Genomic DNA, 23,827 nt, shown 5'->3' with positions numbered 1-23,827 from the left:
AATGATGCTAATAGAAGTTAAGCTCCAAAAAGGACTCTGGGGCTGGTGTCTCTGCCGCAATATGAAGACAATATTTTCATTTTTTTGCTTCCTACGTCTACTTTGTCAGAGAAGGAAAGGGTTTAAAGTGAGGAAGAGGCCTGAGGGGATGTTTTCATTGGAAAAATTAGCACTGTTTTCAGTATCATAGCAAAAATGATACCACACAATTCAGAAATCACTCCACTTCTTTCAAGATGAGCAAGTTAATTTTATGATTGCCTTCTGTCAAATAAACGGACTTACCAAGGTAGATCAAAAATCAGCTTACTAGAAAAAACTAATTAGATGCTGATGCAGTTTTGTTTGATTGGTCTTTCTTCTATGTCATTGTCTCAGTTTTTCTTATTACAAATAAAAACAGGATAAAGATTCCTAAAGGAAAATGATGTAGAGCTAAAGGTAAGTAATTCCAAATAAATAAAATATATCTAGTTTTACTCTGCCTCATGGTTGATTAGTAAATCGCAGCTTCATTTAAAGGCCTAAGACAAAAGCAGCTAAGAAGTTCAAGGGTAGCGCATTGTAATCCTCGTGAAGGAAACTGAGGGAAGAACTGGTTGATGTTTTGCCTCCTTTAACATTTGCCTAAGAAAGAGAGGTAACCTACTTGATGGTCAGTTCTTCCAGTTTCCAAGAGTAAGGAGCACCCGTGCTTCAAAGGAAGGAGAGAATATTGCATTTTGTTCAGCAGCAGAGGGTATTTATGCAAAGAAATTACTAGAATCCAACTCACATTGGAATACAGCTACAGGGTAACGTGGCAGACAGGAAACAGGCTTGCCAATCTTTTGCAGAAAGCTATTCTCTGATCCTATTGATATACAAGCTGCACTTTGGGACATAACTACCCAATCATTTTTTCCAACTTACCTGAGTTATTTCAATAGCTTTAGTAGCTGTCAAATAGATTTTTCATGGGCCCTGTTCACCTGGACCCATTTTGAGTGACAAATTACAGAATCCTGATCATACCATGAAAGTTTATGACTACTTTCAATACTTTAGCAGCTATCAACCCAATGGAAGTTTTATTATAGCTTTACTTCATGCTGCAGAAAGAAATTACCTTTGTAATGATCTTACTCCATAAGCAATGGTTCCAGTGTGTGTTCCACTAAATGTATGTGGAAGGCGTGAGCAAGGAGAAAGTCTTCTCTCTTAAAGCAGTGATTTTTATGTAGTGCAATAAGAAACCATCCATCCAATGGATTTATAAAGATAGTTAGATGTGCAGAAAGCTGACAACACAGCCTCTTGCAACTTACTAATGCCTCAACTTTTAACGAAGAGAAAGGTCGGTACAGCTGTAGATGATGGTTTAGTTTTCTTCACTGAAGGCTTGGAAAAGCTGCTGTGACTTCAGGAGAGTCAGGGGAATTTCTGAAACCCATGTGGTGATACAAACAGCAAACTATCAGCTTTTTTCTGGATGGAGTTTTTTTTATGCACGAAGAGAGTCTACCACCAGAGATACTGGTGAGCACACCATAAATTACATTTCAGATATGTACTCGTATGGCCATCTGCTTTTTTTTCCCCCCTTTCCTTTTCTCTTGTTTTGAAATTAAAGGCCTTTAAAGACAAACATGCGGCATGTTGCACTGAAGAAAAAAATAGCCTTAAGGGATTTTATTTAGGTGGGGGTCATGACTTTCATAGTCATTGGTAATGTAGCATCACACTGAAATACTTTGTAAAGCCACCTTCTGCCGTAAATCTGAGATCATCCCTGAGACCTCAGAAAGCAAAACTGTAAGAGGACAGCATGAGCACGCTTGCAAGGTTCATCCCTAAGGACCTTACATCAGTAGACGTTTGTGATAATAGGGCTGAGCTGCTATTTTCCTTTAATGTGGGCTAAAGAAATTGGGACAAGAGGGAGAAATGGACTGGGACAATAGTTAAGGTAAATTAAAGTGTTAACTCAAGAGTATGGAAAAGAACATAAACTTTCCTTTTTCCACTCCTGGAGAATGTGTCAACCCTTAGCTGCATATAACAGAAATATTACTAATTAGTATTATAGCAAAGGAAGTGTTGGCATGGAGGTTATATTAGCAGTCTCGTAGGCCAGTCTAAATAGTCATTTTCCATCACATTACATTACAATATGTGAAGACTACTTAATATAAATACTTAGTATAGTATAGATATTTAATATAGTATAGATAGTTTATACATATATATATATGTAGTTTGTAGATTCACTTCTGCAACATTGTCCCCCATGGCCTTCTTACTATAAACTCACGGAATCCTTAAGAAAGTTAGACTTACTTTAGGAAGATATTTGAGTAGCTCATGCGTTTAATCTGCATGCTACAGCTTTGTGAACTCATCATTTACACAGTTGCAGTTGAGCTATTTTATTGTCTAGCTCAAACATAGCTGAGGCATAGTTACGTTAGGAAAAAGGCCCTATGGGCTCCCTGCTATTAACTTCATCTTTTGTACCAACAGTATGATTAACTTTGCATCTACCATTAATAAGGAAGATAAAAAATGCAGACATTCTTACAAAACATTCCAGTATCACAGGCCTGTGAGAATTTCCTTCCTTATTATTGCTTTTGTTTCACAAGTGTTTGCTGTCAGATCTGTGGATTTGGCGTGGGAAAATACCCCTGGCTGGCAACTGTTTGTCATTTGTGCCTGCATCAACTAAAAGACAAGGCTAGCTAATTTTCCTTAGGACGCAACTGAAGGGGAAACACTGTCAAATTCCATCTGTCTGCATTTCAGCTGGAAAGAGCAGAAACACCTGCCTGGAGGGATGGAGCTTTGCAGCCCTCTGAGTCCACAACATTGGAGCACTCTTACTTGGATGCCTAAAACCTGTCAGGTATAATTTGAAGGGACCTTTTCAAGCCTTCATAATCATGACATCACAATAGAAATTTCTAAAAGCTGATCAGAGACAAAATTGGGGAAAAATCAGTTGACCTATATGTAGAAAGAGTACAGAGAAATAGAAAAATGGAGAAAAATAGAGCAAAATAAAGTAGAGAAATAGAGCAAAATAAAGTAGTTTCAGGTCTAAAAAGGCATGCCATCTGGATAAATTTTTCCAGGGTAGGATATTTCATTCTGAAGGAAGTTGAACATCATTTTGTGTGTGACGTTGCAGCTCATGACATTTGCCATTCTTTTCCTGTGACAAACTGAATCTCTGCACCTTGCATTTTAAATTTAATGTTTATTTTTTGCAGTTAGATGAAGCAAAAGCAATCTATTCATACTTAATCACTGCCAGCATTCATTTATGTATTTTTAGAGCAATTTGCCTACTCACGCATGCAGTATTTCAAGGAGTAACACACAGGACTTGTTAGTTTTGTAATGTGGATCGGCCATAAGGAAAGGAGCAGGTCCTTAGCCGTGCTATTCTCTTTGCTCCGTCTGCACAGAGACCTCCCGTGGGCCTCCCAGCATTGGTGGAGGGAGTCCCCTGCAAGTCACTTTCTGCTCTTTCTCCTCGATGTCGCTGAGGGCGAGGGACTGTTGAGAGCAGGGACAGGATATGACTGACGTCCAAGGCTTCATTCCCAGCTGGTGTTAAAGAAGATGGCTACTTCTCAACCAGAATTACATAAAGCCATGACACTATTTTCTCCTGAACAGTGCTCCATTAGACATTGCAATAAGGTGAAAATGGCTTATGCTGAGCAGAACTGAAGCTTCCTTCAACTGGGGAAATTAATTCAGCCGGGAGTATGTGAGCATCAGGGGAGACTTTGCCCCAAGGTCTGCTCTAAAGGTTTGAGCTTGAAATGCATGTCGAGAAGCAATATGATGAAAGGTGCAGGTGCAGGAAACATTAACAGAACACTTCAAAAACATGAACAAAATTAGGATTCATTGTGACTGGCTCACAGACAGGTCAAACATAAAGTGATGCAGGCTGATACTACTCTGCTCCAAACTGAAGGGTTTGCATGGAGCAAACAGAAGTCTTCTCTCCTCAAAAGCACGATACTCAGGGCACTGAGAAGCTGTTATCCAGGGTCTGACGAACCAAATAAAGTCTCTCCTTACATCTCGCAAGCAATTAATACAGAATAAATAGCTGAATGAGATTATTCTGCATATTACTATTGAGCTACAAAAACTGCTATTGACATGAGCTGTACCTCTTTCTCATAGCACCAATAGGAAGCAGATAGCCTAGTTTTCTTGGTACTTGCACTCTGTAAAGTAACGCATATATATTTCTTTAACCACAGAATGCCACCAGGGTTGGACTGATAGGCGAGTAAGATCTGTGTGTCTGTCTCTTCCTATAATAACTCTGCATGTTTGCATCTCTGTTCCAATTCATTCTGAATGCAGCCAAACTGTTTAATCTTTCTTTGCGCTAAGAACATCTTTGCTCTCACCAGAAACAAGTCAGGCCTTTCTCTTTCACAATGAACTTCCTCAGCAAAAATAATATGCCTTTTCCTTTCGAGCACCAAATACTTGTAATTGGCCCTTGGACATCCTTTCCAATCCTGAACATGCCTAAAAATATGGCTTGCTGCTAGGTAGGTTCACTGTTAGGAAGAAGAGCAGGACAACACCAAGGACACCTCCTGAGTGGTGGATTTCATTCTCATGCCACAGAAGTGTTATCAGCTCCAATCATGTAGAAATTAGCTCCTCTTGTGTCTGTAAAGTCTAGTTTACCACATCTCTTCCTAAGGTTTTCACGCTCGCTTATCTAAACCTTCTTCCAGTGTACCCAGGAGCTGGAAAACCCCTCTGTCACCTCCAGCTTTGCTTGCAGCCTGGATGGGAAGGCAGCAGTACCTGCGGGGAGAGATGAACCGGGCAGCCAGTTGAGGTCTTCAGGCTGGAAGAGGCAAAGAGCCTGAAGAAAGACTCACACAAGACTCAGCACGTGGTGACAAGTGGACACAATGTCTTCACCCTCCTCAGGAAGAGGTGGGAGAGGCACCAGCACAGCAGTGGGCTGAAGGGGTCCCTGCCACGTCAGTTGGGCCATGAGTGTTGGCTGTCTGTCTGGGTGAGAGCTCATGGCCAGACACCAGAGTCAGTACGCCAGGCAAAAACACTTATTACCCCTGAGGATCATGTCAATGTGAAGCAGATCTGCCACCATGGTTTTTATAGCACAGAAAGTAGACATAATTGGGAAAGAGCTATTCCGTTTCAGGATACACACTTAATTCCTTGCTATAGAATGGGATACGAAGCACATCCAGTCTTTCTCCTTCATTGCCTCATGGAAGAAAATTGGAAGTAAATCCATCTCTTTAATACAGAAGTCATGACTGCTATTTCTGTGGGCTGCCAGTAAGGAGAAAGCCTTCCTGCAGAAAGGCCATTTCACGACATGTCTGTGTGTCAATATTCAGCAGCCAACAGATAGTAAGTTCGTACCCTCTGAGGATGTGTACTGAAAAAAGAGAAGCAAAACAGAAAGGAAGGGAATCCACTGAGGGACTGGGCCGCTAAAGTATGAACATTTCATAGAGTACCACAGCTTGGCTTTTAGAAGTAAACTACTTAAAATTTTATGAAGGGAGAGAGAAAAATACAAGGTAGCCTTTATTTATCCAGAGATTTGAGTAAAGTCTCTGAGGAAACATATTATTATAATTTGAAATTGTGAGAATATTATAAATTACATTATAAATCATTAATTTAAGTCAATACGCTTCTTTTACAGTTACGTGCATGTATATAGGAAAGCATTTTGAACAGCACTAAAAGCAAGTAAGGGAGAAGGAACGAGAGAGTGAAATGAATGTAATTCTACTACTGGCATGGCCAATATTTTATTATGGCTTCATAAATCTAACTGTCCCAAACTGTCCTTGATAAAAAAGTGAAACAAATTACTGTAGTCAAGTTCCCTGTAGGTGTTAATGTGTGACATTACTGTGGTCTCAACTCTCTGCACAGCACTGAATCATTCAACTGGAAATGCAACATTACTTTCTTACTTTGCAGCTGACAGGCATTATTTTTTGCCCAGTCAGAATCTGGCAAAATAACAGGCTTAGAGAAACGTCATGTTTCAGTGCAGTTTCTGAAACAAAATTCCACAAACACATCAAGAAACACTGCATTGAACTTGTTTTGCTAGGAAGTTCCAACCCTAACTTACTAATGTAAAGATTTTGTTTGTTTTTCAAACAGCATTAATAGAAGCAAACCCCATTTTATATCTATACTTGATTTTCTCATTCAGAATCACAATGCTATGATTGAAGGTAATGGTTTATCATTCACATTCGAACAAGACTATTTTGGAGCTGAAAGGGGAAAAGTCACATTGCAAATCCCTGCTTCTTCTTCATCGTGTTAAATTTGCTCTACATCCTCTCTTCCACATTAAAAATGTATGCCACTAACAAAAGAGTCGAAGGACATAGCTTGGAAATTCCCTGGCAATATGGTTGACATAGTCCTTCTGGGTCATTCATTTTTCAGAAAGAGATCTTAGTTTGTAAAACTAATTAAGTATGCAATCAATTTGTTGCAACTGAAAATGAATGAACATTTTTGAACTCATTTTTTACAGGAACAGAAAGCACCTGGTGGAACAGGGTGAAAAGTCCTAGCTGCAGGTAACGCCAAATTCTGGAAGGGATTGCAGTTTTGTAAAAGGGTATTACAGATTTGCTCAAGAGCGGTCAAAAAGATGCAGAGGTAGTTCTTGAACTTACAGCAAGATTCAGAGTTCGCTGACTGACTGTAGGTCTGGAAGATCAGAGAAAAACTACTCTCCTCTCTCACAAAAATAGTGAGATTTTTATCAAGGCAGCATAACGTGTAGACATCCATTTAGAAGGCGCATCAGCACTTGAACAGTTCCATGAGTAACTGGCCAAATACTGAAAGAAAAAAAGTTATGTTCACCATTTATTAACAAAATCATGGATGATACTATTCTAAATGTCCTAATTTAATTGTTACAACAATGTAATACCACATGCTGGTGTGTTCAGAACATATGTCCATGTCCAGGGATTTATATCACCTAAATCACGACTGTGTTAGCTTCTACCTTTCATTGGTAGCCACCATAAAGAGGCTAAAAATTGAATCTTTGGATAGTGATCCAGCTCTGCAGTCCTAGTCCCAGTGGTACTTTCACTAGTGACTCCAGTGAAGGGTTAAACCAAATGGTGGAGTGTGATGCAGAACAGTGTGCTGCTGCTCTGCGGTCGCAGTTGTACAGGAGACAAGCTGCAGAACAAAATCCCTAGGTCTCTTAATCAAACACACTACATTTTCTGAAAATATTTTCTTTTTTAGTAATATCCTGAAACAGAAGTAAGTAGGAAGAAAACATTTTCATGAGTCACTTTAAAAACAATCAAGTTGGTTTCATCTCACTAGTGACACAGCAACATAAGATCAGTCACCTCTAGCAGTATTTTATCTTTTAATTAAAAGAGGCATCAGTTGTGGGTTGCTTTTCAGCTTCTTCCTCGCTGAATACTCTCTAACCAAAACACATTCTATAAATCCTGAATTTGATATGTTAAATGCTACTGTAACTAAGGCCTTCTGGTATAATAGTCAGATTATGACAAAAAACAGCATAACTCATATTGACGTTATCTTGCCATTTTATGCAACAACCTTTCAAAAAGAGTTGAGGGAGTACCATTTAACTGCAAAGAAAAAGCATTCCATGTTGGTAAGAACTGAGAAGAAAAGTGTCTTCAATTCTTTAAGCTGTGCTAAATACTAAAGCTATTTTTTCAGTACATTTATTAATAATAAATGGTTTATTTGTTCTCAGATTGTCACATTCTCCTTACAGTTTCAGCAGTCATATGCTGAAGCCCCGCGACAAGAGAGAGATCTGAGAATTACACTGGATTATACACGTGTATACTTTATGCATACTACACACATACACACACACGCACATCTGTATCGACACACATATATAGAATGTTCCATAGAGCTGCTGTATGTAGCAGAAGGAAAACTCCATTTCCAAACCTGGGCTGAGAGATCTCACTTATCCCTGGCAGGCCATCTGTGGAAGTAGAGGATCTCTGAGCTCACAGTAGGGCAGAAAAGATGATGATGCCTCTGGTCTGCTTTTTTTTTTTTTTATAAATGCACAATGATTGGAGGTTATCTACAGCTCTACAATGATTGAATCAACACTGGGCAAAAGAAAAACACAGATAATAGGTTTAATGCTGAGTAACATCAAAACACTGTTGTAATCGAGTGCTCTTGTTGCATGAATCCTGTAAAAAGTAGCATGCCCACATCTTTTTTAACTACCTGTTCCTGTTGTATTCAGATATTCCATGGCAGGACCCACCACTCTGTGGTAACTGTAAAGGGGAATGACTATACACTAGTGGAAATAGTCTTGTCTCAGGCTGCATTGCAGTAAGGAAGGACATGTCAAGGGCAAGGCATGAGAGTGCTGTTTACTGAGACCTTCTTTGGAGTGAATACCTATGATGTACCCAGTGATTTCAGGCATATTATTGAATCTCAATTGTCCTCTCACCAAACAGCTAATAATAGACTTGGCTATAAAAAGAAAGGACCTGCCACTCAGTATTCCTAGTTTGCTCCAGCATGGAAAGCTACACTGACAAAAAGGTACTGCTGGGTGAGCGGAAAAGCTATTACTATACAAGTGCTTGTAAAACTCACTAACACAGATTGTCCAGACTGACCTGCAAAACTGGGGTTCCAGTTTTCTTTAGGAGGGCTGGATGCCAGATACGTTTTGGTTTGGGTTGTGTACTTGAATGACAAAGACTGAGTCCCCTTGAGCTAGGACTGATGGAGATTTGAGAACTACCTTACGCTAGTCACTGTAATTCAAAGGGTGACGACGAGCTTTTGTGCCAGTCTCCCTTAGAAATGTGGGCTTTGTCTTAATCCTCTGCAAATCAGCTCTTCCGCACTAGAAGTGCCCTGCACATTTGTGCAGCACCCAAGACCGGGACTGTAGGGTTTCAGCTGTGACCGGATCTCTCGAGCACCATGAGTACCTGTGAACAGGTATTTTCCAATAGTCATGTCATTGTAGGGGCTGAACATTCACCTTCCCCCTAAACCCTGCTAGGCTTTTCAAAGGCAGACTGTGATTGTGCACTCAACATCTGGAACGAGAACTGGGTCTCAGACCTTGGAATTCAGTAGGATGTTTCGCAACAAATTTAACTTTACATGAACCTAGTATACCGCTCTTCTCTTTTGACATGTTCTTTTGAAGATATCTGATAGTGCAGGGGTATGTAAATCATTCATGGGGAACTAAAAATATTGGTGGTATGGTATGATGTTTTCCCTTTGGTCTTAAACGTTTATCAGCTACGCAGTTCTCTTTGCTGCTATTAAGGATTTTAAATTTAAAATAAGCAAGTGAAATCAAGTCAACATTTCCTTAAGGACATACCTGTTTTTCCCAGATGAAAAGGTAACATCTGAAGCACAAATAATGTGTTTTATTGAATTAATATGCAGGAATGAGATCTAGGCTTGGGCTTTGACTTCTGCTTAATTAACTGGTAACATTTTAGAGATCATCTGTTCCACCAGCATCTCCTCTTCAGTTGTTATATAACTGCATTTCAAGGACCATGCTCTGCTTTCAGGTTAATACCAGTGTACCTGACAGCACTCAATTTTTTTCACTTGGTTGACTCCTGATTTACATCAATACAACACCAAAAATAGAATGTGGCTTCTATGTACATTATACTGACGTATTTTATTCCTCATATTTCGATAATATAAGACTTACAGGAATACCAAGTAGATGTCTGGGGAAGGGGTGAGGAGTTGTGTTGCTTGAGATTTATGTATTATAGCTTGCAAATGACTTTATTTGCTGTATTACTCACAAGAAAGTACATTTATTATATTCTAGGCTAGTCTTGTTCAAAAAACTGTAGGGCAAAATTATTCATTTGACATACCTGCAAGTGAAAATATATGGAATAGCTTTGTGCTAAAAGGATGGCTTAACCAGCCAGGAAAGGGAATTAATGCATATTGTTCCATTGCTGGGAGCCATAAGCATCAGGGAGGGCTGCTCTGGTGAAGGCAGAGCCCCAGGGCTTAGGTCCTTGGCACTCGGCTGTTGGGCCCTGGGATGCTCGTAGCATGGTTTGTGTGAAGAGAAGGAGGAAGGCATCTCCTCGCTCCAACTTCTGACTGAACAGCCTGTAGAAAAGGAGTAGGAGGAGGGTTTCTTGGATTTCGATATCATTCTTGATTCCTGATGATCCTAACAACTAGAAAATTCGTCCACCTGGCCAGTTATGCCTGGAGTTCCTCCGAGAAGATGGTCTCTCAACACTTTTGATGCTGCAACTGTGAATTGCTCAGCACTGTCCCTGCACTGAGGGACAGTTGTCTGTCAGATGAGTCTCTGTTGGTCTGGACAGGGAGTAGACTAGGATCATGGCATTTGTCTTGCACTGTCCTAGGTGCTGCCCATCCCTTTTTGCAATCTAGTTGCTCTAGCATAATCCTAGAGCACTGCCTCCTTATTGTCCTTATAAGCATCTCACTGCTCCAAAGGACCTTAGTACGTCCTTTTGCTTTTCTGTCAATCTATGCAGCTTGTCTGGCAATTGTACTCTTAGAACATAGTTTGTCCCTAGAAATACAAAAACGGTATACCCTAAGCTGCCGACACGTGTCAGCTCTTATGGGTGGCATTTACTGGCATTGCTTTGTTACTGATCAAGATTAGAAATGGATTCCCTTACTCCAAAATGTACTTTGCAGTCTAGAGGGTTGCCTCTCAGCCTTACCATTAGTTTGAGACTATGGATGACTGTAATGTAGCAGCTAAGCTATATTTATCCGTAAGTGAAGTATCTCCTGACAAACTACAGGGTACGGGGGAAGTATAGATGAACTTTTCAAACACAGTGTACAAACACTCCTAAGACTGTATCTGTCACACTAGCCAATAAGGCTGGATTCATGCGCTAGTTTTTTAAGCATCTGGAAAAGTGGTTGACTGCAAACAGGCGTTTTGATCCTTTAAAGTACAGATTTCACCTTGTTCTTTTCCAGGCTCTTTGGTTGAGTGGTAAACAGTTCCATAAGCTGAGTGATTCATCAGAGCTCAGCTGTTGGAAATGTCTATGGTAGATTTCTTGGCCACAAAATTGACAGATGGGCTCATTAACCACATTTCTAGGAAGGTTTTCTGACAAAGTTGTTCCTTCCTCTTAAGTAAATAACGTTTGCTTAGCTTTAGCAAGTCTGCTCCTCTGCAGGAGGAAAGGTATCATGAGATTCATTTTCAAGCAAACTTAAGGCTGATGATTTCTTACTCATTGTCATCTTCTCTGCAGTGCTACACTGTTGAGATTAACCTCCCCAAAACTCTTGTTTCAATGAATAGTACTACTTTGCTTCTCCAAAGAGAAGAGCATTGAATTGCTTTCCTTTTCCTTTTCTCCTTTAATATGTAACTTTTATACCACTTTATGATGCTGAAAAACACCTGCAAGAAGGCATGCAGAGATGTCTAGAGAGAGGTTGGCAAGCACCAGACACTGGCCGCATAGACATGCCTAGAAATCATAGACACACTCGTTGATACATTTATTGATCTAAATCTCTATTCATTAGGAGGAAGAAGTGAATAAGTTTAAAATAAGCAATTCCTGTTACGACATTTCCTTTCTGAATACCACCTGAACTGGGCAAATGCTGAAGGGATTATGAACAGCTCACACTCTGTGGTAGATGTAGAAGTGTGAAGTCAGTGGCTTTGAGAGCTGAAGGCAGTATGTCTCTGTGCCACCCTTGGGGAGACACGTCCTCACAGTGCATGTGCAAGAAGTTGTCTGCAAAGGTGCCTGCTGACACGGACGTGTTACCTGGCCTATACGACCCTCTAAAACGACCTACAAGTTATGAGTTCCCTCCCTCGAAAATTCCAGCCAAACATGACGCAGTATTCAGTCACACTGCTTAAAGTCCTTTAGAAATGGGCACATCATTACATCATAGACACCTCAGTGCTGCTGCTCCCTTAATAGACAGTAGAGCAGTTAGGCAATTTAACTCACTGATGGGACCTCTAGGAGTGCCTGTCCCTCCCCACCACCTTCAGAGGAGGCCTATGAAATGAAGAATTTAACTTCAGCATCCTGGCCCTCTTTTCAGAGAATCAAAAAGAATGAAAAAAGAAAAGATGTGTATCTAATGTCCAAGAGAGAATTTCAAGCTTTATATTTTGCAAGAAACTCTGTAAATCAAAGCAATAGTAATCACTGTGGATCTGGAGATCCCGCAGTGCTTAGGGTATTGCTGTCGGTCAGCTCCTTCAGATCATACAAACTGTACTGTATCTTTACAGCGGAAGAAAAACTGAGCTGCTGAGCAGACTGCAAGGTCTATTAATTAGGCTGGGGACCGTGCAGGAGTTAGTGCAGGAGAAAGAAATGTATATGTTAAAGTAACTCCACAATTAGATTCATTATTTGAGGAATGGGCACAATAGTTACAGGAAATTGTTTCTGATTTCTGCTATGCTGTGTATCATATCTGCAAACACACCCTCACTGAAAGGAAAAAAAAACCTGAACCATGCAGTTCTCCAGAGTGGTTTTGAATACTTCAGCAGTGTCACTGTAACAAGCTTAGGGATAAATCTTGTCTCTCAGGAGACAGAGCTGTGCCTTGGACAGTGAAACTTTACTGACATTTACTCGTCAGTGGCATTCATCACCTCCCACTGCTATAGCAGGAGCGCAGCATTTTTCAGCTCAGACCCTTTGGCTTTGTATGGCGGGCGCTGGTGTCCCCGAACTTGGGTAGCTGCAGCTGGCTGCCTGCCAACACCTGTGGTGCTCAGGACGTCAGCACAAAATTACCTGGCCATCTTAGGAGGGAGCCCAGCAATTCTGTCTGCCCAAAGCTGGCCATGTAATGCACTGAGACAAACGGCAGCTGGTTAGGCTGGTCATGACAGGATAAATCATTGCACCTACTGCAAGTAAAAGTACAGGATTGGGCTGCACTGGGGGATAGCACAGACGCAAGGTTTCCCTTCGTCAAAACCCTGCCTGTGAGACGGACTTGAGGCCATGCTTTACAGAAAGGAATTGAGTTTGTGCTTGAAGATGCAAATAGTGCTTGCATTTAGTATAGATGTGGCCTAATGACCCTTCCCAGAAATGTGAAATTTTTAAAAAATTTGGTTTTAGAGCTTTACAGAACTAACCCTTCCCTTTCACTGAACCCAGGACATGCTCATGTACTGCTGTGTGTGACATCTGCTGATTGGAAAAAAAGGGTGGAGAAAATTAGGTCTGGTACAAAATACTATTAAGAAGCTCTTTAATATTTATCAACAGTATAATCTTGGATGTAAATAAGAAGCTAGTGGCATCTTAAGCCCCAGACAAGTCATTTTGTCAGAGGTCTAACTATTCTGGAAGTATAAAAATTGTTGACCTGACCCTCTGTGGTTCTGAACTGCCTCAGTCTTATCTCAGTGGTGACCTGGTCTCTGTGGATTTCAATGGGACTGCTTTTGGTAAGGAAGATGCAAGTGCATGAGTCTCTGCAGCCTTGGAACTATTTTCATGGCTTCATTGTCTTGGTTTTATATAATCAGTCTGTTTGTGTCCTCCTGCCCTTATTATATTCAGTAACATTTTAGCTACTGGCATTGACCTGCATATTTTGATTTTGATTTTTATTAAGCAATGAAAGCTGAAATCTCTTGCTACTGTCTTGTGGGAAGCCAACCCAAATGAGAGTTTTCAAATTAAAAGCACACAACACAGTGGTATTATTTAAGAAGCTGTAGCTGCATATATATATATGCATATATATATATACATATACATATACATATATATATATATTTAGATATTTATATATATATATATTTCATTTTTGAAGTAATTATTATTCTTGTTTCTCCTCAATACCTAAACATTTGAAATCACAGAGATCAGACCATACCTCTTATTAAAAAGAAAACCACACATATAGGAATTACTATTGTTAGCAAAAACTCAGTAGATTTCATCAATTTATTTGCAAGATGCTATGAATTAATGGGAAATTCTTCTCTATCAGCTTTATCTGTCTCAAATTCTATTACAGCAGAGTACATAACATTGTCAAAGCTCCTGTAGCCCCTCTGGTCAGCAAACAGCATTTATTTTCTACACGATGTAGCTGTTGCAAAAGTGATGGAATGACTGAACTAAGAAGCAAGAGGAGAAGATGCAAAGACTGTTGTCTTAACTATCTTATGAAGGTTTTGGCCCTTGCCAGCTCAGTGAAAAGGCTCCATCCATGCCCCAAATCCTTGCAGACTCTGATATATGCATGCCCTTTGTGAGGAATATGGAAGTCTGCTGAATGTTTGTCCAGCAATGCTGGTCCATGATCCCGGACTATGGTTTTGACTTGGACACAGACCTATGGCTTCCTGAGAGACTCCTGCCTTGGCTCTGCCCCCACATCCTTCTGGCCTTTCTCTGACTCCTGAGCACTGAAACTTATGGAAGTTTTGTGCATATCTCCATAGAAAAAGAAAATCAAACAAAGATGAAAATGGAGGGGAAGGATAAAATAAGAGAGGAGAGAACACAATGTATTTTCTTCCACACTCTATAAGAACTTTCTCTCCCCAAATGGAAATTCTTCCTGCAGTCGAGTGACATGTGCAGATATATTCAGATAAAATGAAAACAGGGGAGAGTAATGTACAGCTTGGCAGCTTAATCCAGACACCGCTTCATCTTAGCAAGACGGATGGAAAATCACTCAACATTTATAAGGAGCGGGAAAGGAAAGGGGGAGCAAAAGGAAATGAAGTCAGTGGATGATCCTGCCCAAAATATAAATGCTCTGCAGTGGTTCTTGGCTAAATCTTGTTTTGCTGATCCAATTCCATCAACATAAACAAAAGTCCTCCCAAGCCAGCAAACAGGAATTAAAATGCTAGTTTTCTTTCTTTCATAATGCTGCTGTAGTGCAGCATTAGAGTCTGCAAGAGCAGGTCAGTGAAGCTCCAATTCTAGCCACTTGTGCATGATGAGAGTCAAATATTCTGTGATTTAAATAATTATTTCTACCTTTCTTTCTGAATGGCTGGATGAGTGTTCGTGTTCAAATTGGAGGAATGATTACTGTAAAAGCTTACTGCGCAGAATAAAATTTTCTTCTTGGAGTCAAACTATCAAAAAAATGCGAGTCTGGGTAACTTACAGCCCATTACCTTAGCTTATGGAAATTTGTCCTCACTTCTTCCTGGTCTCTTTGATGACCATTTCTTACCTCTAGAGAGTAAACATTCACCATCTACTCTGCATATTCATTGTTCTGTGATTAATGCATGATATAGGAGCAGGTGATTTAACCTGTGCCTAACTGAAAGCCTAAGCATGCAAGGCTTAAATCCCTTTGCTACATACTGAAGATGACAGTTCAGCAGTCTGAACTGTATTTCTAGTATAACGCTCATGGAAGCTAAGTAAAAAACACCATGATTTATTAAGCTTATGAGAGAAGCAGAAGAAACAGCATGTGGAATTCATCTGGTCTTGTTAGCATGATCATTTGTTTTATTTGCCATTTAGCTCACAACAGCATCTCTCTGAAGAACAACACCCAGTTGCTCCCAGACATGGACAGACATGCATGGGGCAGCTCCCGGCCATAGGGCAGCTCCTGGCTCCAGGCCAAGGACTCACAAGCCAGTCAAAGTAAAATGCAGTAGAAGTAATGTGCAGCTTTGCAATGCGTACCTTTTTAGCTATAGGAAAGTTTGAAATCCCACTTGAATCCTTGCCTGCTCAACATCCTAGGACTATGTCATTATTCATCATAATGTTAACACTCACGCAAACAAAAAAAACAGAGGTTTCGTAGTTGAAGGAACAGCATTTTGGCATCTCTTCCCATGCATCATTATCTGTGCCTTAACTACAGAATTCTGCTTGCGTCTGCTTACCTACTTTATATTCCATCTATGGTCACACGAAAGGATGAGCCAGTACTTCCTGTGACATTGAGAACAGCAAGGAACCTTGTTTTTTTCCAGTCAAGATGTACCGTAACAACAGTTTGTTGCAGCATTAGTTGTAGTTTTTGTACTGAAAAAATCAGGTCTGAAAAAATAATCCTGTTTTTAAATTCTGATTTGTCGGTCACCTTCTTTTTCACCATTCAAGGTTCCTTTATGTCCAAAATTTCCTGCTATTCAAGCTGATAAAATACAATCAGATAGAGGTGTTAGCCTCTGTGTACTTCTTTTTATCTTGGGCATAATCCATAAAGCTATTCACTTTATTCCATTTGGCTTCTTCCATAACTGATTGAAAGAGGCTCTCAAAATAGCTTATCACGCCAATGCTGTGCAGAAATAAACAGCTTGCGTAATAACACTTCCTTTCAACTTTCTTATATTCACTTGTTCTTCTATATAGAAGGATGAGCAGAAGAAATCTGATAAAGTAAGCCATTACTGTATCTTTTTTTTTTTTTAACAAAAGGCCATGCAATCACATGAGTAATATCATATCACTTTGAAGTTGTATGGCCTCACAATTTCTCCTTTGAGACATGAAGTGTGCCCAAATAAACAACATAAGCATGCCTTTTATCATGTGATGGTCCTTTTTGCTGCGATACATGCATGGGAAGCAGAGGTAGAATGAACAGATTAGGTTCACCTTGCAGGATGTAGGACAGATTGTACAGGCTGGGCAATCTTCATTAACTAAAAAATCGTTTTCACTCATAGCAATATTTTCTCTCCATGACCAATGACTGGTAGTGGCATTATTTTGGAGCAATGTCATTTCCAAAGTAAGAGGAAAAAGTCCAGCAGAGGGTTACAAAGATGATGAGGGGACTGGAGCATCTCTCCTGTGAAGAAAGGCTGCGAGAGCTGGGCCTGTTCAGACTGGAGAAGAGAAGATTGAGAGGCGATCTCATCAACGTGTGTAAGTATCTGAAGGGGGAGTGTCAAGAGGATGAGGCCAGTCTCTTCTCTGGGGTGCCCAGTGGCAGGACAAGAGGCAACGCGCATAAATTGAACCACAGGAAGTTCCATCTAAACCTGAGGAAAAGCTTCTTGACTGTGAGGGTGCCTGAGCACTGGAAGAGGTTTCCCAGAGAGGGAGTGGAGTCTCCTTCGCTGGAGATATTCAAAACTTGCCTGGATGTAATCCTGTGCAAAGTGCTCTAGGTGACCCTGCCTGAGCAGGGAGGTTGGACTAGATGATCTCCAGAGGTCCCTTCCAACCTCAACCGTTCTGTGATTCTGTGATTCTGTGAAATGGCTTTGTTTTCATTTTGGAGATGGTCTTCAGTTTCTTCAGAGATTATACTGCAAGCTGTTATAGTCTCTGCAGAAAAAAATTGACCTTTTTCAAATCGTAAATGCAACATTAGAGTTTTCCTTATTCTTTTTCAGATTTACATTTGTGATGCCTCACACTATCAGATATAGTCTGAAAGCAGGCTTACTTGAAAGGGAAGTTTAATTAGAGCTGAAAAGAGTCTATTATAGGAAAACATCTAATTTAAGCATTTCATACAGCCTGAAAGAATAATAGTGTGAGGAGAGAAGGCCTAAAGTTCTGATTTCTGTCCTTGCCCACTGATGGTCTGGCACCTACAAAATCCACATGGCTGGGTGTTGAAAATTCGTTCTGCCCTGCCTCAACCAAATGTTAAATCTCCATGGCAAGAATCAGGCTCCCTCCTATCAGCTGGTCCCATGTCTCTCGCTTGGTCAGCTCTGCAGCTGCTGGGCTTCCTTTGAAAGGTGTCCTCATCTGTGATATCCCATCGCAAGTAGCAAACCTCCTTGGAAAATCTAAGCTCACCTCCTGATCTCTGGATAAAGGCTTTATCTGAAAGTACTGCACAAAAATGTGGTCTCCTTAATGCAACTCAAACAGCCCTGAATAATTCCAAATTTTTCAAGCCTCTTTAGTGGGACATAGGCAGAGTTTGGGTGCCTGTTTGCTTAAGCCTGGATTGCAACAGTGAATGGCTTTAACCTCTCTGTTTATGAGGCTGCTTCTAGGACTCTGGCTTATCACTGAACATTACAAATGTTAGTAGGTAAGGAAAATTTGAAACTGCAAAGATAAATTATCAGCCACTCTAATTTTATAATCAGGCCTTATTTTAAATTAAATTTTGTTTTACATGTCCTCTTTGTTTAGCTGAACTTAAATATAGCTCTCAGCATTTCCCTGCTCTTTTATAAGGGATGCATGGATTGAAATAATTTTTTTATTATCATAAAGGAAAGTATTGCTCTAAGTTTTCACCTTTAATTGAGCTCAGAATCTCAAGGGAGCTAACTGTAAAACATACATAAGAAAAAATATTATGAAGGCAGGAATAAAATGGGGCCTTGGCATTTATGATTCTCAGCTCCACTGACTATGAAAACTCCGTTTGTAAAAAACAAAATAAACAAAACACAAGACTAAATCAGATTAATAGTCTCTGTACTTTACAGAAGGAAGAATAGTTTGTGCAACCTGAGAAATCTAAGCAGAAATAATTAGAATTCTGTTAAGAGCTAGTGTTTAATTATAGTTGACAAGGACCTAATTATTACATCAAATAAGGCTTTGTTACTAATGCATCTATCTTTAGAACACCATGACAGAAGGAGAAGATTTTCAAAGATATTTTTACAAAAATGCAGGTTGACAAGTTCCAAATATGATAATCTGAGAAGCTTGGTATAAGCTGTTGACCTTTTTTCACTACAAAAGGATTAGTTCATGAGGCAGCTAGCCTTTAGCAAAACCCCTTATTGTATCAACTTAAATAATTTTGGCTTCATTTTTCTTGTTAACAGCAACGTAGGAACAAATTGAATATGATACTGTGTGAAGACTGAATATGAGACTGTATGAAGAAGGCAAATGGAATTTGCAAATAGGGGAATGGATCAAGAACAGTTTGGGGATTTTAGGAAATGGGACCCTTTGCACTTACAGAATATTAGCTGACATTCAAAATGAAGAGGTTAATAATATGCATACTTAGAACTGCTTTCAGCATAATAGAAGTTATGTGCTTATATCAAGTGGAGAAATGACCCTACATTTCTTTGGAGATGAAAGGGATCAGCCTTGAAAATGCACAGATCAAAAGCTTGTGGTATCTCACTTCCAGTGATAGTGAAACAATAAAAATAGGCATTACACTGAAAGAAGATGGTGAGCACTCACAAAACGTCTTTCGCTAAACCAAATGAAACAATCAGCTGGATTAGAAAAAATGGATTTTACTATGCCTGCGGATTGCTCCTTGAGGCACTGAAGCATCAGAGTTCTGAGCTTATTGTTTTTGTAAATTCACAGAGAAAAGAAATCTTACACAGTCATCAACTGACTGACAAGTGCCCCAGGACTATAATGATTAATTAGGTTCCAAATAAGCAAGAGAGTGGGTTGCATCTTCTGGAGGGCTCAAGCAAGGGCATTCAGTCTTAGTGCAGGAGTCATATTGCTGAATAAACAGGCAGCAATCTACTGCAGATGGTGCTGATATGCTATTTGCACTGGCTAATTTGAATCTGTTCCCCTCCTTGAGCAGTGGCTTCCTAAATTATGCTTCCAAAATATCAAGGCTAAAAACTGTAAGCAGGAAATATTTCAGACTCTTTTAAAACACCTACACAATGGCAGTTTTGTAAAATAAACAACAAATTCCCCTATTCCCATGCATCTTCCAAAGCCAGTGAAGCCGATCTCATACCAAGATCTGTTGTAAAACCTGAACTTTTTGACACTCAGGAAACTCAGGATAATTTAGAGGTTGAAAGTGCTCAGCTGTAAAAATATAATGACCTCTGTAGAGCCTCTCCTAGTTGAATTGCTGCAGATGAGAAGATTACACTTTTCTTGGCTGCTGGGTGAACATTCCTTAAATGTTAAAAATCTGGATTAGTTGGAATGATCATTAACTTTCTAGTGGAAACATCCAGAGGAAAAAGGGAAACAGATTACTCTCGACTATTCCTCCCAAAATGAAGAAAAAAGCAAGAGGAGAATTAAAGCTTGCTGAGACACAGAAAGTACTTGGTCACAGAAGAAAATTGCTTCCATAACTGAACAGATAGATCTTGCCAATTTCATTTGCTTTGGTACAGAATTTTATTCTATTTTTTTCTTTGACAAAATTTTGTCAGCAGTTTCTCCCAGTATTATCAAAATCTGACAAATTTCTCTCTTCATGATACTCAAGCTGTGGGAGGGTATTTGAGTATGATGCGGATGTCTTTTATCCATAGAGCATATACAAGTCACTGCTGAACAGAAAAGAAAACTTCTTTATGTGGGGCTGGAAAAGTTAAAGTAAAATACAAAGATTAGTATTGACAAGAAGAAGAGTCTCTCATATCAAGGTTTTAATGATCCTTTTTGAGACGTATGCATCTTTTTCCCAAGAGTGCAATTGAACATCATCAATTGACGTAAGCAGCTGGTGAGCCCTTGTCTTACTCCTTTCGTGCTGTTAGTTATGATTGAAACTTATCATTTCAATTTTGTAACGAATTTGATTGTTTCTTTTCTTTGGAAATGGAAATTAAACAAAAAAAAAATCCCAAGGAGTGAAAAAAATGTTAAAAAATATTGAAATGACCAATCACCACAAAGTGCTTGAATAGACATTATGTTGAATAGGAACCTAAGGTCATTGTGTGAAGGGTAGTGTAAAAATTAAGGTCTGTGACATTCACAAAATATTTTAGTAAACTTTGACCTAAAGTATTAGCAAAAATAAATAAGCATGGGATAAAGCAGAAATCCCTTCTCCAAATTCACAGTAAGCACTGTAGGCTTAGTTCCCTCTGAGGGTGTGGGAATGTGCAGCCAGCCAAATTTGTATCTTTTGACCTCTTAAGTACCGCTATGGATGGAGACCTGACACACTCAGCCTCACATGTGGGGTGATGAACAGCCTCAGGCCTTAGTTTATCTGTTTATAATGTAGTGGAAGTCTACAAAAAACCATGTAAGACCATTCTGTCTTACATATTTTGTCATATAAAATTGCATAACTCTCATATATCAGTACTTTTCCATACAGAAATGGAAAATGCTACAGAAATGTGAAATAACTTCCTAAGCCCTCTTTAATATTTGGTACATACCTTTCATCATATCCTGCCCTGGATTTTCTATTCTGTTCAGTCAACTGTTGACTGGTAGTTCAGATTAAACAGTATTGTCTTTGCTAGTCACAACCACAGACTTTGTACTAAGCTTACACGTCCTCAGGACTGATGCTTGCTTTGTCAGATTTACTTTATCTGAACTTGTCTTCACCTCCCTGGAGCTTTGGTTTAGCTAAACAAGCAATTTCCTAATTATCAGGTAGATATTTCTAATTTGTTTTATGCAGCTGTGAGCGTTTGTGTGGTATAACCATAATCCTTTTATAGATGTTGGTATCAAGTAATAATTCTGTGTAGAGTGAAATATTTATGACCCTGGCATGATGATGCAATGTGGAGGAGCACAGCCATGGGGTGGAAGCAGAGGTCTTGAAAGTAAGGACGCAGGATACTGTGTAGAGGAGTAGAGAGGAATAAGATAATAACAGAGGGGGTGTTGGGTGACACTGGAGACCCCAGGGCTGTAAGCAGCTCATCAGTGGTCAGTTGCTGATAGCTGACAAAATGCAGACTTGGGAACTGGGCAAAACTGGCTTCAGGGGGTAACAAAGAGAACAAGCTACCTAGCATATATAAAACACACCGCGTATAGTAAGCGCAGATATAATGTGGAATAGCAGAACAAAGAAGAAAGAGCAAGGTGCAGATTGTGCTACCAGGCATATAAAATAGCACCAAACGAACTCAGGTATGAGGAGGAAGAAACCACCAACAACAATATCATACTCCTCCTGGCAACGGACTTTGGATACTGATAGTTCACTGTCATCACCTCACCTCCGGCCAATAACCTTAGGACTGAGAGAGGCTGTGGGGATCGAGTGTAAAAGCAGAGAAAGTTGTAGATACTGGGAAGTGTGTATAATGATTTCTACTGTATTATTACTGAGACTTTTTCTGTGATGGTACTCCTTTTCTTTTCTTTGGTAGTAATTTGATATTTGATTAGACAAGATTTGAGCAACATTAACTCTACTTTGCATATAAGGTATGCTCCTGTTGTCCAGGTAACATAACAAGGTAACATTACCACTTTGATATTTACTTGGGAGTAACTACAACATATTAACAATTAATAGTTAAGATGTAAAACATATGCATGGATTCCTGACTTTTATGGCTCAGATAGATGAAAACAAACATTCGTTCATAATTTTTCTCACGTTAGCGTTCCCAAGACTTGTGATTTTGATCAGAAACAGTGCCTCTGTATAGGAAGAACACAGAGATAGTAAATTAAAATAGAAAAATCCCCTCACCAAACTTAGAAAGTGACTTTTTTTTCCTCCTTACAAGTTATCATCCATTCTATGAGTTTCTGGTTTTCAGGATGGCCTTTCACCTATTTAAACTCTGTATCTACATTACAAACGTTTTGCTCAACAGGTTAAATTAACAATAATGAACTACTTGCTGCCATGGCTGGACTATTCCATCCTTTCTAATCAGACTGTTTAAAATTTACCTTGCCTGTAATCTCCAGTGGTTATGTACCCACAGTGTCCAGATGCGTAGAAAGCAAGACAACTAAATTTTTCACTTGATCTTGCTTCAAAATATACAGCTGATTTTTTCATATATTTTTGCTGCCAAATGACCATCACCGAAGTATGCTGAATGAATCTATTTGCCTTTTAAGGTCTCCTTACAAGTGGTAACTTATCTGAGAGGGCACGTTCATGACTGCTGAGCTGCAAGTTTCCTTTGGCAGGAAAACCGTCAGTGGGGACCAGCTGCTCTACAGGTTTCTTCAGAATAGTCCTGCTGAGAGTGGAGTATGTCCCAGTTAAGCACAAAGTTTAACTACTAGACTTGTGTGACTTCACTATCCCAATCAGGGCTGCCTCAGGAGACAACAGATATCAAAGCCAACTAAGCAGAGGGCACTTGTATCTCAACCTCTTGCTAGTTTCTCCCCATTTTGACTCAGTGTCACAAGAATACTCTACTGCTGATAAGGCTGATCAGCTCAGTGTGGCTCATGAGAGCGTCCTGCAGGCAGTGAAAAGTGTGTCTGTCCCAGGTGTCAGCCTAGCTATGGCTCATCATGTGCATTATATGCTCAAAAGATACTGACCCAGTTATGGGCAGCTTAACTTGATATTTCAAAGTGGCTCCTGGCCACTATGAAATTGGTCACCGTCGCCTTGAGAACTGAAATAACATTATAACATCTCAATAAATGCACTCAAACTGAAGTGTTTGTGGCCACTTAGTGATAGAAAGGGAAAGAGACCTCACATACATTCTCCTCCTGGTGAGCTGATAAAATAGCGGGTAGACGTTCAATGATTGTTGCAATATCAGTACACCTATCCAAGGCGGTTTTTAAGTAAAGGAGGAAGTTGGAGACGTTAGAAGACATTACATGTATCTAGGGAGAGATGTCTATTTCTAAGACATAACATCAGGAGCATTTTAAATATATAATAAATGAGTAGAAAACACTAACTTTTATGACTGAAAGAAGATGTAACTTTGTAGGCCTTTTTTGGTTCATAAAATAGGAATATGAGGGTTTTCAGTTTACAGTTCACTATAAGCCTATTCTTATAGAATCTTTTTGTGACTTAAAGCCAAATGGCAAAAAAACTTGCCTGACTTTGTTTGCACTACCTGTAATAACAGCTACAGCGT

General features: G+C 39.7%; 1 long non-coding RNA gene across 1 annotated transcript; it reads right to left on the bottom strand.

The window, feature by feature from the left end:
- Window positions 1-2,729: 2,729 nt before the first annotated feature.
- LOC138066356 (uncharacterized) lies at window positions 2,730-17,371 on the bottom strand. The gene is made up of 3 exons (XR_011139749.1): window positions 15,986-17,371; window positions 6,717-6,884; window positions 2,730-5,440 (listed from the first exon to the last, which is right to left on the bottom strand). It is a non-coding gene; the product is annotated as an uncharacterized lncRNA (long non-coding RNA).
- Window positions 17,372-23,827: the final 6,456 nt, after the last annotated feature.

This window comes from Struthio camelus, chromosome 1 (assembly GCF_040807025.1).
Source record: "Struthio camelus isolate bStrCam1 chromosome 1, bStrCam1.hap1, whole genome shotgun sequence".
NCBI lineage: Eukaryota > Metazoa > Chordata > Aves > Struthioniformes > Struthionidae > Struthio > Struthio camelus.
This window is presented reverse-complemented; position numbering and strand designations above follow the sequence as displayed.